The sequence below is a fragment of the Felis catus genome, chromosome A2 (genome assembly GCF_018350175.1).
Source record: "Felis catus isolate Fca126 chromosome A2, F.catus_Fca126_mat1.0, whole genome shotgun sequence".
NCBI lineage: Eukaryota > Metazoa > Chordata > Mammalia > Carnivora > Felidae > Felis > Felis catus.
The window spans coordinates 7,365,068-7,384,908 of record NC_058369.1 but is presented as its reverse complement, the minus strand read 5'-3'; the positions used below and the strand labels follow the sequence as shown (position 1 = coordinate 7,384,908).

Sequence of the window (19,841 nt, the reverse complement as noted above, 5' to 3'; positions counted from 1 at the left end):
GGAATCTTTTGGGCTTTCCATATGGAGTATCATGTCACCCTCAAAGAGTGAAAAGTTTGACCTCCTCCTGGCCGATCTGGATGCCTTTTATTTCTTTGTGTTGTCTGATTACTGAGGCTAAGACTTGCAATACTATGTTGATAACAGTGGCAAGAGTGGACATCCCTATCTTGTTCCTGACCTTAGGGGTAAAGCTCTTAGATTTTCCCCATTGAGGATATTAGCTTTGGGTCTTTCATATATGGTTTATGATCTCAAGGTATGATCCTTCTATCCCTACTTTGAGGGATTTTATCAAGAAAGAATGCTGTATTTGGTCAAATGCTTTGTCTGCATCTATTGAGAGGGTCATGTGGTTCTTGTCCTTACTTTTATTGATGTGATGAATCACATTGATTGTTTTGTGGATATTGAACCTGAATCCCAGGTATAAATCCCATTTGGTTGTGGTGAATAATTTTTTTAATGTATTGTTGGATCCAGTTGGCTAATACCTTGTTGAGGAATTTTGCATCCTGTTCAGGGAAATTGGTCTATAGTTCTCCTTTTTAGTTGGGTCTTTGTCTGGTTTTGGAATCAAGGTAATGCTGGCTTCATAGAAAGAGTTTGGAAGTTTTCCTTCCATTTCTATTTTTTGGAACAGCTTCAAGAGAATAGGTGTTAACTCTTCCTTAAATGTTTGGTAGAAATCCCCTGGAAAGCCATCTGGCCTTGGACTCTTGTTTTTTGGGAGATTTTTGATTACTAATTCGATTTCTTTACTATTTACGAGTCTGTTCAAATTTTCTATTTCTTCCTCTTTCAGTTTTGGTAGTTTATATGTTTCTAGGATTTCTCTATTTCTTCCAGGTTGCCCGTTTTATTGGTGTATAATTGCGCACAATATTCTCTTATTATTGTTTTTATTTCTGCTGTGTTGGTTGTGATCTCTCCCTTTCATTCTTGATTTTATTTATTTGGGCCCTTTACTTTTTCTTTTGGATCAAATTGGCTAAGGGTTTATCAATTTTGTTAATTCTTTCAAAGAACCAGCTCTGGTTTCATTGATCTATTCTACTGTTTTTTGGTTTTGATAGCATTGATTTCAGCTCTAATCTTTATTATTAACTATCTTCTTCTGGTTTTGGGTTTTATTTGCTGTTGTTTTTCCAGTTCTTTGAGGTGTAAGGTTAGGTTGTATATCTGAGACCTTTCTTCCTTTTTTAGGAAGGCCTGGATTGCTATTTTATACTTCTCTCTTATGACTGCCTTTGTTGCGTCCCAGAGGTTTTGGGCTGTGGTGTTATCACTTTCATTGGCCTCCATGTATTTTTTAATTTCCTCTTTAATTTCCTGGTTAGCCCATTCATTCTTTAGTAGAATGTTCTTTAGTCTCCAAGTATTTATCTTTCCACATTTTTTCTTGTGGTTGATTTCGAGTTTCACAGCCTTGTGTTCTGAAAATATGCATGATATGTCTCGATCTTTTTGTACTTTTTGAGGGCTGGTTTGTGTCCCAGTATGTGATCTCTTCTGGAGAAAGTTCCATGTGCCCTGGAGAAGAATGTGAATTCCGCTGCTTTAGGATGAAATGTTCTGAATATATCTGTAAGTCCATCCAGTCCAGTGTGTCATTCAAAGCCATTGTTTCCTTTTTGATTTTCTGTTTAGATATCTGTTACTGTAACTGGGGTGTTGAATTTCCCTACTATTATGGTATTATCAATGAGTTTCTTTATGATTGTGATTAATTGATCTATGTATTTGGGTGCTTCCAAAATGTTTACATTGTTAGATCCTCTTGTTGGATAGACCCCTTAATTATGATATAACGCCCTTCTTCATCTCTTGTTACAACTCTTTATTTTAAAGTCTACATCATCTGATATAAGTATGGCTACTCCAGCTTTCTTTTGGCAACCATTAGCATGATATATGGCTCTCCATCCCTTACTTTTAATCTGAAGGTGTCTTTAGGTCTAAAGTGGGTCTCTTGTAAATAGCATATAGATGGATCTTGTTTTCTTATCCATTCTGTTACCCTGTGTCTTTTGATTGGAGCAGTTAGTCCATTGACGTTTAGAGTGAGTACTGAAAAATGTGAATCTATTGCTATTATGTTGTCTGTAGAGTTGGAGTTTCTGATGGTGTTCTCTGGTCCTTTCTAGTCTTTGTTGCTTTGGTGTCTCTCTCTCTCTCTCTCTCTCTCTCTCTTTTTTTTTTTTTTTTTTTTTTTTTTGTCTTTTCTCCCCTCAGAGAGTCCCCCTTAAAATTTCTTGCAGGGCTGGTTTAGTGGTCACGAACTCCTTTAATTTTTGTTTGGGAAACTTTGTCTCCTGCTATTTTGAATGACAGCCTTGCTGGATAAACAATTCTTGCCTGCATATTTTTCTGATTCAACACATTGAATATATCCTGCCATTCTTTCCTAGCCTGCCCAGTTTCTGTGTGTAGGTCTGCTGCAAACCTGATCTGTCTTCCCTTGTAGGTTAAGGACTTTTTTTCCCTTGCTGCTTTCATGAGTCTTTCCTTGCCTGAGTATTTTGTAGGTTTGACTAGATATGCCTTTTTGATGGTGTTTTTGTTGAATCTAATGGGAGTCCTCTGTGCTTCCTGGATTTTGATGTCTGTGTCTTTCCCCAGGTTAGGAAAGTTTTCTGCTATGATTTGCTCACATAACCCTTCAACCCCTTTTTCTCTCTCTTCATCTCTGGGACCCTTATGATTCTGATGTTGTTCCTTTTTAATAAGTCACTGATTTCTCTAATTCTTAAATTGTGCTCTTTTGCCTTAGTCTCGCCTTTTTTTCCTGCTTCATTGTTCTCCATAAGTTTGTCCTCTATATCTCTGATTCACTGTTCTACCTCATCCATCCTTGCCACCGTGGCATCCCTTTGAGATTGCAGCTCAGTTATAGCATTTTTTATTTCATCCTGACTAGCTTTTTACTTCTTTTATCTCCTCAGAAAGGGATTCTCATCTATTTTCAACCCCAGCTAGTATTCTTATTATCACTATTCTAAATTCTGGTTCAGACATCTTGCATGTATCTGTGTTGGTTAATTCCCTGACTGTCATTTCTTCCTGTTCTTTCTTTTTGGGTGAATTCCTTCGTTTTATCATTTTGAAGGAATGAAAAGAATTAATAAGGTAAAACAAATTAAAATTAAAAAATTAAAAGCAACACAAAAAAAATCAAAGGATGCTAGATCCTAGGTGTGTTTTGGTCTGGTTGTTGAAAGGAGCTTGATAGATTAGAGAAAAAAGGGAAGGATAAGAAAAGAAAGGAAAAAAGAGGAAAATGTTTGAAAATTTGAAAAAAATGAATACAACGAAATAGAATAAAATGAAATGAAGTAAAATGAATTTGAAAAATTTACAAAAAAGTAAAAAATATATTAGAAAAAAAACATTTTTAATAATGGAAAATAAAAATACATTTTTTCTCTTTCTGTATTCAAGAATAAGAAAAGAAAAATTAAAAAAACTGACTAGATGGACCAGCAAACAGACAAATAGGATTGAAATTACATTGGTTTCCCCTAGAAGTCAAACTATGAAGCCCTTTATAGTCCATAAACTAAGCAGGAGAGACTTGTGGTGTTCCTGAAGAGCAAGGTTGGCCCAGATGGGCGGGGCTTAGTGTAATGGCTCCGTTCTCCATTAGATGGCACTGCTTAGCTTACTGGGGTGGATTGTTGTGGTGCATGCACCACAGGAGGGGTGAAAATGGCGCATGAACAGGAGGGGGTGAAAGTGGCGTCGCCCAGCTACCCAGTCTCCACTATCAGAATTCTGTGCTTTCCCGACCGGCAATCACTCACCCTTTCTTTGTCTCTGGCTTCTGTCCAATTCCTGCTTTTACACTGTCCTTGACCAATCCATCAGGCTGCCAGGTGGCACCTCCGTCCTGAGTTTTATCTCATATGGGGCTGTGTTTCCCAGCCCCTCACTTCTGAGGGACTGTGGCTTTGACCTGCTCAGACCTTCTGGGGGAGGGTCTCACTGAGGAATGGCCAGTGCACAGCTGCCCCCAGGAACGTTCACAGGACCATGCTGCTGCCAATGCCCAGAGACTGCAGCTGGGTGCCAGTCTGCCCCAGAAAAAGTTCACACAATCATGTAGCAGCAGCATTTCGGGGATTATGGTAAATTACAACACACATGTGGCACCAGGTTTCCCCCTTAATGTCCTTTTTCCAACACCAGCAAATGTGGTTGTTCTCCAGGGCCTGCTAGGACCTTTGCCTGTGGGGTGGCCACACAGCCTCTACTAAATGTCCTCCCACCAGGGGAACTGCCCCTCCTCATGTGGCCCAAGAATCTCCTGGACTCCACTCCACTCCTGGGGATTCGCCCTTCCTACCAGAGCACTGCCAGGTAATGAGCTGGAGTTTCAGACTCTTTGCTCCCCCTATTTATAGAGTGTTAATGGAATTTAAACCCTCTGCTTTCTCCTATCTCCCTTTTTTGTTCAGTCCCTTGTGTACTCTTTCTTTTCTCATCTGCTCTTTTCGGGCATGGGGGTGGGTTCCCATACTCTCCTCCCATGTCTGTCCTCTCTCCACGAGCAAAAACAGCTCCCTGCCGTCTGTGGCTTCTCTCTCCCCCCAGTTCACCTCTCTGCTCTGTGTACCTGTTGAGTTCTGTGGTTCAGGTTGTGTTAATCCTCAAGTCAGTTTTCTAGGTGTGCAGGATGGTTTTAGTGTTGACCTGGCTGCATTTCAGGGAGGAGAGGTGCAAAAAAAACTTGCATGCCCTTCCACCATCTTGGCCCCTCTTTTTTTTTTTTTTTTAATGTATTGGTTTATTTTGTTCTTTTTTAAAAATCTATTTTGTTCTTTTTTTTTTTTTTTTTTTTTTAGTTTAGTTATTTTGAGAGAAAGAGCGCAGGATAGGGACAGAGAGAGAAGGAGAGAGCGAGAATCCCAAGCAGATTCTGTACTGCCAGAGCAGAGCCTGGTGTGGGGCTTGAATTCATGAAGTGTGAGATCATGACCTGAGACAATGTCAGGAGTTGGATGCTTAACCGAGTGAGCCAACCAGGCACCCTTCTTTGTTTTTGTTTCTAAAAATTTTTTTAATGTTTATTTATTGTGTGTGTGTGTGTGTGTGTGTGTGTGTGTGTGAGAAAGAGAGAGAGGCGGGGGGGTGGGGGGGTGGGGCATGAACAGGGGAGGAACAGAGAGAAAGGGAAACACAGAATCTGAAGCAGACTCCAGGCTCTGAACTGTCAGCACAGAGCCCAATACAGGGCTGGAACTCATGAACCATAATATCATGACCTGAGCTGAATTCGGATGCTTAATCGACTGAACCACCCAGGTGCCCCACATTTTTGTTTTTAATCACCTTTACCTCACAATTTATTTCTCTAAAAAAAATATCTGTCCTCCTCTCCCCCGTTAATTTCAGATCAAAAGTTTCAACTTAAAGCCAAAGAGACCACTGCAAAGCAGAATAAACTTTGGGAAAAACTTCTGTCAGGAAAAGGGTAAGGCTCCCGAACGCCTCTCTCTTGAGGGTGCATTGCTGGTTCTCTGCTGGGGTTGCTGTGACACAGAAGAGCATAACCACCAGGGGAGACACTTGGGACCAATGACCTTCACCCAGAAGACGTTGTTTCTGAGTCAGAGAGTCTCTGAGTATCATGAATTTGCAGAACATTCTAAACCAATTTCAGTATTTATTTGTGGAGAGTTCCCACAGGTAAACATATCCATTAATACGACTTAGTGAATGTTGACACATAATTCAGTTTTTGTTTAAAATTAAAAAAAAAATGTTTATTTATGTTTGAGAGACAGAGTGTTAGAGGGGGAGAGGCAGAAAGAGAGGGAGACACAGAATCTGAAGCAGGCTCCAGGCTCCAAGCTGTCAGCACAGAGCCCGATGTGGGGCTCTAACTCACGAACTATGAGATCATGACCTGAGTGAAGTCAGATGCCCAACCAACTGAGCCACTCAGGTGCCCCAGTTTTTGTTTAAGTAATTATCAGGAAAAATATACATGAGAAGCTTCCATTCTGGACCTTGTGGCAGAGCACTCACCTTACTTAAAATTCAAAAGAACTTGAACAGAGCAGAAGCCGTACATAAGCCCTGGAAATGGCAGCACTTTCTAATGTAGGCATTTGCTTTTTTTACAGTGCAGACTTTCATGGGGTGGGGGGAGTCTCCATGAGTGCATTGAGAGTGAGAAAGCCTTTAGTTACAACTTATCCCTTAACCAACAGGCACCAACTCAACCTGGAGAGATTCCCCATGAATGTAGTCTATGTGGTAAAACCATCAGAAGGAATTCTAACCTTGTTTCACCCAAGAGAAATTACATAGGAGAGAAATGAAATGAATGTAAAGAATGTGGGAGAGTGTTTAGTTATCCTTCATCCCTTAGGACACATGTGTGATCTCAGGCTGGCAAGAAACCCTATGACGGTTTTCAGTGTGGGAAAGCTTTGGGTCCTCATTCGTCCTTTATAACACATTTGTGAACTCCCACTGGAGAGAAACTGTATGACTGCAACCAACGTGGGAATTTCTTCAGATCCAGCTTGAGTCCTTGCTGTTCTTAAGAGGATGCACAATTGGAAGAAACTGTATAAATGCAATGACTGTAGAAAGGCCTTCATCAGGAGCAATGACCTGACCGTGCATAAGTGAGTGCACGCCAAGAGGGACTGTGTGATGACTATGGCAAAGCCTTTGGCAGGAAATTCCATCTGGGGGCGCACAGGAGAGTCCATAGTGGGGAGAAGCTTGACTGTTGCAGCAACTGTGGGAAAGCCTTCAATAGGAGCTCTAGCCTGACTACCCACAAGAGGGCACTACTTGGCAATACAAAGAAATGAAGTTTTGGTACATGCTACAACATGGATGGACTTTGAAAACATTATGCTCAGTGAAAGAAACCAGTCACAAAGGACTGCATATTGTATGATTCCATTTATTTGGAATATCCAGAATAGGCAAAGCCATAGAGGCAGATAGCAGGATTGTGTTTGCTTGGGCTGGGGGTGGCAACCTCATTTAATAGACATGAAGGATCTTGTTGGTTTTGACAGTAACGTTCTAAAACGGGTCTGTGCTGATAGTTACACAACTCAGTGAGTTCACTAAAAATCATTTGAATTTTAAAATGATGCGCCTTATGATATGAAACTATATCTCACTAAACTGTATCTGTTATAAAAGGAGATGCCATTGGACGTGCATTTTGATAACTCTAGTACAGTCTCCATTGTGGTAGGATATATCCATAATATGTAGCTTTTGAGTTACCCTTGCAATTTTGACATTGTTTGTAGGGGACAGTAATAATATCTTTTCTCAAATGATGTGGGAGTTCAGTTGATGAATCCTTTTTTGGAATGGATGAATGATTGAAGAGTGTGACCCTTTTTAACTCATTTACTGGGATTCAGATGGGCTTTTTATTTAGTTTGACATTGTCATCTTTTTCAGAGTCTGCCTCCTTTTACTCAGTAGTTTCGATGCTGCACTGTCTAATTTGGTTCTTTCCCTTGTGTTCTTTAGAAGTCTTTTTGGACTTTTTATGAGAACTTGAATTGGTTTCTTTCATAGGCATTGGATACTTCAAACTAAATCAGGCTGTAAGGTTTCTGGAGAAGGGCTGGCGGTGTACTATCTTGCTGGTCCTCATAGATAATTGTCTTTGTTATGTTGAGTTTGGCTTGTAGCAAACTTGCTCTACTCTTATTCTGATAACTGATGCGTAGATCTTTTGAGGTTTTCTGTAGATAATCTTATCTACTAATACAGGCAGAATTCTTTTGCTCCTTTTCAATCCTTATTCTTTTCTTATGATTTTGTTGCCTGACTCTCTCTGGCTGTGGCTTGAACCCTATTGACTAGAAGAAGTCCTAGGAACTCTTTTCTTCTTCTTGATCTTAAAGGGCATTTTTTCTCATATTTCATCTTTTAAGTGTGGTGTTCTCTATAACATTTTTGTAGATAACTTTACTAGGATGAGAGAGTTTATTTTGTTATCTAAGGTGTTGGCCTTCTTTCTCATGAACAGATGTTGGATTTTATGTTTGTTCGGCTTCCCCTGAGATGGTAATATTTGTTTACTGATGTATTTCAAAACCTCTAGAACAATGGTAGGCAATGGACACATAATAGGCACTCAATAAGTATTTGTTGAATGAATGAATGAATACATGTAACATTTCTAACATGTTTGTGGAGTAAATTACTTCAGTTTATTTTTCACTGTGAAATTAACTGCATTCCTGGATAACATATCTGTCACACATCATTGTTCCTAGTTTCCTTTTTTTTTTTTTTTTTTCCTAGTTTTCTAATATGATAGGATTTCTGCATCTTTGAGTGAGATTGCCTGCAGGTTTTCTTTCTCCTGTCATCCTTTTGTTATTGTTATTACAAGGTTACAGTGATGTGGTAGCCTCATAGTATTAGTTGGGAAAATTCCCCAAGTCCATTCCTTCACTTAGATTCACCAGTTGTCAACATTTTTTGACAGTTATAGCTTTGTGTGTGTGTGTGTGTGTGTGTGTGTGTGTGTGTGTGTTTGCGTGTGTATAATTTTATTTTATGGTTGAGCTTTTACAGACATAAGACTCCTTTAACATTTATCCTAAGAACAAAGACATTGTCAGGAACTCAAATTCCTACTTACAGGCTAACAAATTAGCCTGCCACAGTTTCATGGATGTTGGCCAAAGACACCAGACTTCTGGATCAGAGATCAAGGACTTTGTTACAGCACAGCAGCCAGTATAAGCTTCATGTTGCCATCAATTCCTCTTGACTCTCAAGACCCACAGGGGAGACATGAAGTGGATTTGTCTGAGGAACCCCAAGCTTTTCTAAGGAGCTGCAAACAAACCTTCTTGTTCTTTGCCCCAGAAGGAGACATTATCTTTATTACACTGAACAACAAAAAGTCTGCCCCCGTCTATGGATATTATATAAACATCCTTGAAGACATAGTACAGAACAGAGTAAGATGTGCAAACATGAGCTGCCCATGGAGAATTGCCTTCCCACAGACATTTTCCTCCATAATCAAAATATTAATATAGTCATGAAATTTAACATTAACAAAATAATGTTACTGGCACACAAACTATAATTAAATCTCTCCCATCCCACAAATACCCTTTATTGAGGATTTGGAGCATAATTTTGTTATAAAAATGGTTTTAAGAAATCTTAATTGTGAAGTTCTGGGATAAAAGACACTTAATGGAGTCATCTGGCAAAAGTCACTTTGCTCAACTCAAAAGAATCAGGGCAGGAACTGTATACCTGCACAGAAAGTCATATTTTTTTCACAGAAGAAGGTGTGAAAGCCTTCATAAGCACTCATTCTTGTGTGAAGCATGTGAGGGCCCAATGGAGGGAGGTCCTGTTAGGATAATGAATATGGAGGGTCTTCGAGTGTGGATCTTCACTTACTGTTCACAAGAGAACTCGTTCTGAGAGAGACCGAGGCCATATCCATTTGTGAACAGGAGATTGCCATTGTGCTGCATTCTTAAGGTGGCCCCTAGCTCATTAATTTGTTTTTTCTTTCATAATATATATACCCAAGAATACTCATATCCCTCTAAATGCCCTCTAGATTATTGAACAAGTTGTGATAGTTAATATTTTTATTTATTATGGCTCAGTTGTAAATACCGTCTCATTTCCATTTTGACAACTTCTTGGACTCATGGGCTGCTCAGGAATATGTTTCCAAGATGCAGTGCCAGTTCTTAGTTGCCTTTTCATTTCCCATCTGATGGCTTTGTGGTCAGAGTCCGTGATCTGTAGGATATGGATTCTTTGGCATTTGTTGGGACTTTCTCTCTGGTCTGGGGCGGCAGACACTGCTGGCTGCCTCTACATCCATTCTCCCCATTCTTCTTCCTCTCACAACTTGGATTTTGCTCAACTTGTTATTGTTCACTGTAAAAACAAAACCAACCAAACGAAAACAAAACCCAACAAGCACTCTCTCTTAGTCTTTCTTTTTTTAGTTTATTTTTATTTTTTTAAATGTTTGTTTGTTTATTTATTCATTTTTAAATGTTTATTTTTGAGACAGACAGAGCGTGAGCAGGGGAGGGGCAGAGAGAGAGGGAGACATAGAATCTGAAGCAGCAGAATCTATGCTGAGCTGTCAGCATAGAGCCTGATGCGGGGCTCGAACCCAGGAACCATTGAGATCATGACATAGCCAAAGTTGGATGCTTAACCGACTGAGCCACCCAGGCGCCTCTCTCTCTTAGTCTTTTTTGAAGGAATAGTCATGTCCCAGAGCCCTGGCCCGTGGCAGGTAGGCAGTCACTGGCGCAGCTTCTAGGAGAGCTCTTAAAAAGGCGACAGTCCCATCTTGTTATTTTCACTTTTTGTTCATGGTCCTTCCTCCTCCATTCTGCCTAGAAACGAGATACAGTGCTTGGAGTTGGAAGGAGGTTACTCTGTAACCGGTAGGCAGAAACTACAGGTAGAGATGGTGCATCTAGAACGCAAGACTCCTTGCTTCCCAGGGGTTTCTTTGAGTGGCTGTAGCAGCCGTGAACTGCTTATTTCTAGACTTATGTAATGTGAGAAGAAGAAAGATTCTTTAAAAAGAAAAAGTGAGATTGTAGTTTTGTGGCAGAGGAGCTATCAGGAATATTTTATTTTATTTTATTTTATTTTTTGTTTTGTTTTGTTTTGGTTAATGTTTGTTTATTTTTGAGAGAAAGAGCATGAATGGGGGAGGGGCAGAGAGAGAAGGAGACACGGAATCGGAAGCAGGCTCCAGGCTCTGAGCTGGCAGCTCAGAGTCCGACGTGGGGCTCAAACCCATGAACCATTGAGATCATGACCTGAGCAGAAGTCAGGCACTTAGCCAACTGAGTCACCCAGGTGCCCCAGGAACTTTTTATTACTCTTAGTTAGTTTTCATTACTCCCAGCTGAGTATGGTTATTCCTGGTGTGGCGGCCATGAGAACCTGCCCCTTAGATAGCCTCCTAGGGGCTTAGTTGGCTGATGGCCCTGGTTGCTACCCATCCCAGGACCTACCTCTGGTGTTGTGCTAAGACTGCTCCTAGCAGTGAGTAAGCTTGGCAGGAGGAATCATGTAAGCCCTTCCTGTGGGTGGTAAGTCTCTAGTCTTCTAGTGATGTCTGTGGCTCAAGAACCCCTCACTGGCTTGGCCCAAACTTGGCCAGACTGTGCTGAGGTCTGAGACCCCCTACGCAGTCCTCCTTGGCTCTTCTCCCTTTTTTTCTGACTGAATTTGACAATAAATATCAAAATATCAATGTAAGTCCTTGAGGACCTTGTCAAAGTTGATTCTTTGGTCTGCCCACAGAAGCCTGATTGAAATGGATTTGGGACAAAGTGGGAGAAAAATTGGAGACAGTAAGGAGAAAGATTTTTTAATCTTAAAAAATTATTTATTTAATTGAATTTAATATTAATAATTTAATCTCATTAATAGTTTGTTAATTAAGTATTATTAATAAAGCCATGCCAGTTTCCTTTTGTTGGTATTTGTTATGTATGTCTCCATTTTTCTCATTTTTTTTTAAATTTTTTTTTTCAACGTTTATTTATTTTTGGGACAGAGAGAGACAGAGCATGAACGGGGGAGGGGCAGAGAGAGAGGGAGACACAGAATCGGAAACAGGCTCCAGGCTCTGAGCCATCAGCCCAGAGCCTGACGCGGGGCTCGAACTCACGGACCGCGAGATCGTGACCCGGCTGAAGTCGGACACTTAACCGACTGCGCCACCCAGGCGCCCCTCCATTTTTCTCATTTAAACTTCAGTGTACTTAAGTTTTAGATGTGTCTCTTGTAAATAGGATGTAGCTGGATTAAAAAAAAAATCCAATCTGAAAATATCTTTTGGTTTGTCAACCAATCTCATTTTTTATTGTCATATCTAGTATGTTGGATTAATTTCTGCTACCTTAATAGTTGTAATTTCTATTCTGTATTTGTCTTTGAAAAAATTGGAAATAGAAAAGATTTGATGAAAATATATACACACCGTTAAAAAAGAGTAAATTTGTAGCCATCAACCAAGCCAAGAGAGAGAAGATTGCTGTGCCTCAGAAGTCTCATGTATGGGATCTTCATGAATTTTCTCAAGATGAAATAACTATTGTGATTCTGAATTTATTAATTTCTTATGTGACAACACATTGCCATGGGTTGGGAGAAGGATAACATGGGTTAGAAGGAAACAAAGGTCAGTGAAACCAGAAGCTGGTTCTTTGAAAGAATTAACAAAATTGATACACCACTAGCCAGTTTGATCCAAAAGAAAAAGGAAAGGACCCAAATAAATAAAATCAAGAATGAAAGAGGAGAGATCACAACAAACACAGCAGAAATATAAACAATAATAAGAGATTATTATGGGCAACTATATGCCAATAAAATGGGCAATCTGGAAGAAATGGACAAATTCCTAGAAACATATTAATTACCAAAACTGAAAGAGGAAAAATAAGAAAAAATTTTTAAAAAATCAGCTGAAATAGGAAGAAATAGAAAATTTGAACAGACCCATAACCAGTAAAGAAATCAAATTAGTAATCAAAAATCTCCCAAAAAACAAGAGTCCAGGGCCAGATGGCTTTCCAGGGGAATTCTACCAAACATTTAAGGAAGAGTTAACACCTATTCTCTTGAAGCTGTTCCAAAAAATAGAAATGGAAGGAAAATTTCCAAACTCTTTCTATGAAGCCAGCATTACCTTGATTCCAAAACCAGACAAAGACCCCATTAAAAAGAACTATAGACCAGTTTCCCTGATGAACATGGACGCAAAATTCCTCAACAAGGTATTAGCCAACTGGATCCAACAATACATTAAAAATTTATTCACCACAACCAAGTGGGATTTATACCTGGGATTCAGGGCTGGTTCAATATTCACAAAACAATCAATGTGATTCATCACATCAATAAAAGTAAGGACAAGAACCACATGGCCCTCTCAATATGCAGACAAAGCATTTGACCAAATACAGCATTCTTTCTTGATAAAATCCCTCAAAGTAGGGATAGAAGGATCATACCTTGAGATCATAAACCATATATGAAAGACCCAACGCTAATATCATCCTCAATGGGGAAAAACTGAGAGCTTTACCCTAAGGTCAGGAACCAGACAGGGATGTCCACTCTTGCCACTGTTAATCAATATAGTATTGGAAGTCTTAGCCTCAGTAATCAGACAACACAAAGAAATAAAAGGCATCCAGATCAGCCAGGAGGAGGTCAAACTTTAACTCTTTGCAGATGATGGATTCCACCAAAAATCTGCTAGAACTGATCCATGAATTCAGCAAAGTTTCAGATTATAAAATCAATGGACAGAAATCGGTTGCATTCCTATACACCAATGATGAAGCAACAGAAAGAGAAATCAAGGAATCAATCCCATTTACAATTGCAGCAAAAGCCATAAATTACCTAGGAATGAATCTAACCAAAGAGGTGAAAAATGTATACACTGAAAACTATAGAAAGCTTATGACAGAAATTGAAGAAGACACAAAAACATGGAAAAATATTCCATGCTTCTGGATAGGAAGACCAAATATTGTTAAAATGTTGATACTACCCAAAACAATCTACATATTCAATGCCATACCTATCAAAATAACACCAGCATTCTTCACAGAGCTAGAACAAACAATCCTAAAATTTGTGCGGAACCAGAAAATACCCCAAGTAGCCAAAGCAATCTTGAAAAAGAAAACCAAAGCAGGAGGCATCACAATCCCAGACTTGAAGCTATACTACAAAGCTGTAATCATGAAGACAGTATGGTACTGGCACAAAAACAGACACTCAGATCAATGGGACAGAATAAAGAACCCAGAAATGGACCCACAAACGTATGGCCAACTAATCTTTGACAAAGCAGGAAAGAATACCCAATGGAATAAAGACAGCCTTTTCAGCAAGTGGTGCTAGGAAAACTGGACAGCGGCATGCAGAAGAATGAACCTGGACCACTTTCTTACACCATACACAAAAATAAATGGATTTTAGTTTAATGTTTAATTTATCAGTAAATTAATTAAAGATATTGGCAAGGATGCAGAGAAAGAAGATCTCTTTTGCACTGCTGATGGGAATGCAAACTGGTGCAGCTACTCTGGAAAAACAGTCTGGAGATTCCTCAAAAAATTAAAAATAGAACTACGCTACAATCCAGCAATTTCACTACTAGATATTTATCCAAGGGATACAGGTACGCTCTTTTGAAGGGGCAGATGCACCCCAGTGTTTATAACAGCACTATCAACAATAGCCAAGGTATGGGAAGGGCCCAAATGTCCATCGATGGATGAATGGATAAAGAAGATGTGGTGTATACATACAGTGGAATATTACTTGGCAATCAAAAGGAATGAAATCTTGCCATTTGCAACTACGTGGATGAACTAGAGGGTATTATTGCTAAGCAAAATTAGTCAGAGAAAGACAAATGTATGACTTCAGTCATATGAGGGCTTTAAGACACAGAACAGATGAACACAAGGGAAGGGAAACAAAAATAATGTAAAAAAAAGGAGAGGGACAAAACATAAGAAACTTAAATGTGGAGAACAAACAGAGGGTTGCTGGAGGGGTTGTGAGAGGGGGATGGGCTAAGTGGGTAAGGGGCATTAAGGAATCTACTCCTGAAATCATTGTTGTACTATATGCTAACTAACTTGGATGTAAATTTTAAAAAGAAAAATTAAAAAAAAAAAAAAAAAAAGAAAGGGTTTCTTGGTGGAGATGGAATTTTTCTGTATCCTGATTGTGAGCATGGTTACTTGAAGCTATCTGTATATGTGATAAAATGTCACAGGGGCGCCTGGATGGCTCAGTTGGTTAAGCGTCCAACTTCGGCTCAGGTCATGATCTCACAGTCCGTGAGTTCGAGCCCCGTGTCGGGCTCTGTGCTGACAGCTCAGAGCCTGGATCCTGCTTCAGATTCTGTGTCTCCTTCTCTCTCTGACCCTCCCTCGTTCATGCTCTCTCTCTGTCCCAAAAATAAATAAACATTAAAAATAAAATAAAATGTCACAGTACTTGATCACTCATATATTACCTACAGAACTGTATTGTCTCCCTGCCCCCATAAAAGAAAAGAGTACAAATAACAATAGGTAAGATGCAGATGAGGTCTGTACCTGAATTAATAGTATTGTAGCAATGCCAGTGTCCTGGTTTAAAGAATGTACTGTGGTTATGTTAAGATATTACCATTGGGGGAAGCTGGGTGAAGAGTACATGGGAACTCTGTACTATTTTTCAACTTCTTGTGGTTCTGATACTATTTCAAAATAAAGTTACTAAAAAAAGATCAAGGAAAGAAAAACACTATGTAAGTGAATAACATCTTTATATATTTTCATGTGACCTACTTTTGCTCACACATTTTTGGCATTTATTTATGTGTCACATATAGTTGTAATTAATTTATTTAGTTGCTATGTAAGGGACTTTTTGTATGAATATACCACAGCTTATTTATCCAGTGTAGAGTGGATAGACTTCTTTGGGTTGCTTGCAGCTTTTATCCATTATGAATAATGCTGCTGTAAACATTCTTGCACATCTCCCATTGCACATACATATAAATGAGTCTAAAAGTGAACTCAGGCGCCTGGGTGGCTCAGTTGGTTAAGCATCTGTCTTCGGCTCAGCTCATGATCTCAAGGTTTGTGAGTCTGGGACCCCCATAAGATGATCTTGAGCCCTGCTTTGGGTGACCCCCCCTTCTCTCTTCTCTCTACCTCTCTTTCTCTGCCCCTCGCTCACTTGTTACCTCTCTCTCTCTCTCTCTCTCTCTCTCTCTCTCTCTCTCTCTCTGTCTAAAATAAATAAATAAATAAACAAGTTCACTGGCTATAGAATCTGTATGCTAAAATTTGTTTTTATGTTTTATGTGTTTTGTTTTTTTGCATTTTATATTTTAGAGTAGTTAAGAAATGGTATCTTGGGGCGCCTAGGTGGCTCAGTCAGTTAAGCATCTGACTTTGGCTCAGGTCATGATCTCACGGTCTGTGAGTTCGAGCCCTGTGTCGGGGTCTGTGCTGACAGCTCAGAGCCTGGAGCCTGCTTCAGATTCTGTGTCTCCCTCTCTCTCTCTGACCCTCCCCCGTTCATGCTCTGTCTCTCTCTGTCTCAAAAATAAATAAACGTTAAAAAAATAAAAAAAAAATGGTATCTCATTGTTCTGATTTGTATTTGGCTGATTATTATTCATAATGGGTATTTTTTATAATACTGGCTGTTTGGAATTTCCCCTTGGGAATTACCTGTACATGTTTTTGATGATTTTTCTTTGTATCTTTGTTATTTCCCCATGATGTTTAGAACTATGATATCTTTGTTACCAATTTTTACTCTTGTTTGTAAATGTCTCTTTATCATGTCTTGATGGCAGAGATTCTGAATTTTAGTCAGATTTATTAGTCTTTTCCTTAATGGTGAAGGTTTTTTTTTTTTTTTTTTTTTTTTTTTTTTTTTTTACGTTTATTTATTTCTGAGAGACAGAGCATGAGCAGGAGAGGGACAAGAGAGAGAGGGAGACACAGAATCCGAAGCAAGCTCCAGGCTCTGAGCTGTCAGCACAGAGCCTGACACGGGGCTCGAACCCATGAACTTTGAGATCATGACCTGAGCCAAACTCAGACGCCGGACTGACTGAACCAGCCAGGCGCCCCAATGATAAAGGTTTTTGTGCTCTGTTTAAGAAGTCCTTCCCAAACAACTGATTATAAATGTATTTGGTTTCAGTGTCTTCATTTTTTGAAGTTCAGTTTCACATTTAAATTCTCAATCCATTTGTTTTTGTTTGTGACAGAGCATGACAAGTTTATTGATAGGGTTTTAGATTCCTATTGCAACTAATCTTTAAGAAGTGACCACTTTGGGGCGCCTGGTGGCTCAGTCAGTTAAGCGTCTGACTTCAGCTCAGGTCATGATCTCACGGCTTGTGGGTTTGAGCCCCACGTTGGCTTCTGTGCTGACAGGTCAGAGCCTGGAGCCTGCTTCGGATTCTGTGTCTCCGTCTGTCTCTTGCCTTCCCCTGCTTGCACTCTGTCTCTCTCTCTCTCAAAAATAAAGAAACATTACAAAAATTAAAAATTTAAAAATGACCACTTGTTAGTTTTGGTGCAGTATCAAAGAAGACTGTCCACAGTTATCTCAAGAGGCTGTAAAAATACACTTCTCTTTTCATCTGTGTGTCTCTGTGAAGCTAAATTCCTTCATATACTCAAATTAAAACAAATCACAACAGATTGATTGTAGAAGCAAATATGAGAATACAGCTGTTTATATCTGTTAAGCAGACACTAAAGACATGCAAAAATATCAAATAGTGCAATTATTCTGTCTGAATTTTCTGGTTTGGAAAATATTATTTTTTCAAAATAAAAATGTTATTTATGTTTACATGTAATGGTTTATTATTTTTTATCAGATGAGTAGTTTTACTCATTTACTCATTTTTTAAAACTCCACTTTAACATTATTGATGTTTAACACTGTTTAAAAAGATCTGAGCAGAACCTTAAGAAATGAGAGAAACTTATTTTCTCATTTTACAGAAATGAGAGAAACTTATTTTGGAAGAGTGGGTAAAGAGATCAAGACAAGATCGCAGGTCTAAGCATCAACTGAAACAGTGTCAAACTTCATAAGTAAATACAATTCAGGGGTGCCTGGGTGGTTCAGTCCGTTAAGTGTCAGACTCTTAGTTTCGGCTCAGGTCATGATCTCATGGTTCGTGGGTTTGACCCCTGAATCGGGCTATGTGCTGGCAGCAGGGAGCCTGCTTGGGATTCTCTCTCCTATCTCTCTACCCCTCCCCTTCTTGCACATGCCCACTCTCCTAAAATAGATAAACATTTAAAAATAAATATGTAAATATAATTCATTAGTAAAGTAGAATATATAAAAATACAAAATGGCTTTTGCTCAGTCGGTTGAGTGTTTGACTCTTGATTTCAGTTCAGGTCAAGATCCCAGGGTGGTGGGATTGAGCCGGGGCCTCTTGCTGAGTGTGGAGCCTGCTTGAAATTCTCCCTCTCTTGGGGCACCTGGGTGGCTCACTTGGTTAAGCATCTGACCTTGGCTCAGGTCATGACCATCTCTCAGCTCATGAGTTCGAGCCCCTTGTTGGGCTCTGTGCTGACAGCTCAGAGCCTGGAGCCTGCTTCACATTGTGTCTCCCTCTCTCTCTTCCCCTCACCCACTCAACTCTGTCTCTCAAAAATAAACATTAAAAAAAATTTTTTTTTAAAGATTCTCCCTGTCTTTGCATCTGCCCCTCTTTCCCACTCGCACTCTCTCTCTCAAATTTAAAAATATATTTAAGATATTTAAAAATACCAAAATGGTTTTTCTATCACCTTGTTGGATATGTTAAAAAATAACAGAAAAGAGAAGGTATCACATGTTGAGATATAAAATTAGACCTGAAATTAGATGAAAGAACATAATTTCTTAGGAATAATCAGGGAAAAGTATATTAATACTGGGACACTATTTTCCTCCCATCAGGATGGCAAATATTCTTATTTTTAAAAAATATTTTATTTATTTTTAAGTAAGCTCTAGGCCCATCATAGGGATTGAACTTACAGCCCTGAGATCGAGTCACATGCTCCACCAACTGAGCCAGCCAGGCATCCCAGAATGGCAAATATTTTTAAAATTCAATGATAGGCAAGTATGTAAGAAAACTGACACCTTATTACACAAATAGGAGCGAGTATCAATGGTAACAACCACTTTGGAGGATAATTATATGTATTTTATTTTATATATTAATTTTTTTAGAGAGCGTGCCAGCAGGGGAGAGGGGCAGGAGGGAGAAAAAAAAGAATCTTTAGCAGGCTTCATGCCCAGCATTGGAGCCCAACGCAGAGCTCAATCTCATGACTGTGAGATCATGACTTGAGCTGAAATCAGGAGTCAAATGCTTAACTGACTGAGCCACCCAGGTGCCCCTAGATGTATTTGAAAAATAAAAAACAGCATACCCAGTGACTTAGCACTTCCCCTCTTTGTTTCTATGTCTAGAAACACATACACAAGTACCACAAGGATATCTATTTATGTATCTATCTCTGTATCTGTCATCTATCATTGTATCTATCTATCTATTATCTATCTCATCTATCATATTAGTTATGGTAACTCCAGCTGCTGAAGCAGATAAGCCCTAACGTCCAGTGACGTGTAGATATATGGTGATATGTGGATTAATTATGACTATAGTTTTTGTATTCTTTATAATATTCTGAACATGGAATTGATAGGATTTTGTGGTAGATTATGTGTGGGATATGAGAAAAAGAAAAGGTTGAAAGGTGGCCCCAAGGATTTCAGCTTGAACAACTACAATAATGGAATTGTCACTTATTGAAATGAAGTAAAGCAAAAAAAAAAAAAAAAAAAAAAAAAAAAAAAAGAAATGAAAAGAAAAGAAATGAAGGAAAGCAGGAACAAGTATTGGGGGAAATCATGAATTCCGTGTTGGCCGTCTCAAAATTAGGATGGCCATCACACAAGGTAGTGGAGATGTTAAGTAGGCATTTTGGGCACCTGCCGAAGTTTGAACACTATCCCAACTCAATCATAATATAATTAAAAAAAAACAAAACACTTTTTATTTTGGAACAATTTTAGACTCAATAGTGTTGCTTCAAAACCTCCTTGGGAGCTTCCTGGGTGAAATCTGAAACCAGCCCCTTTACCCTAAGGTGGAGAAAGACAAAAATAGAGGCAAACGATTCCAGACTGGTAGGTGGCAAGTTTTTTTAAGTTTATTTATTTAAGCAATCTCTACATCCAACGTGGGGCTCGAA

General features: G+C 39.2%; 1 protein-coding gene across 31 annotated transcripts in view; it reads left to right on the top strand.

The window, feature by feature from the left end:
* The window catches only part of LOC111557991 (zinc finger protein 846-like), a 104,240-nt gene that overhangs the window by 16,678 nt on the left and 67,721 nt on the right, over window positions 1-19,841 (top strand). For 27 of the 31 annotated variants that reach the window (XM_045045226.1, XR_006589938.1, XR_006589940.1 and 24 more), the window contains 2 exons: window positions 4,209-4,359; window positions 5,395-5,473. The gene's annotated coding sequence lies outside the window, so the exon portion shown is untranslated. The remainder of the gene's footprint in view (window positions 1-4,208; window positions 4,360-5,394; window positions 5,474-19,841) is intronic. The other 4 variants (XR_006589959.1, XR_006589960.1, XR_006589941.1 and 1 more) reach the window with 1 other exon arrangement.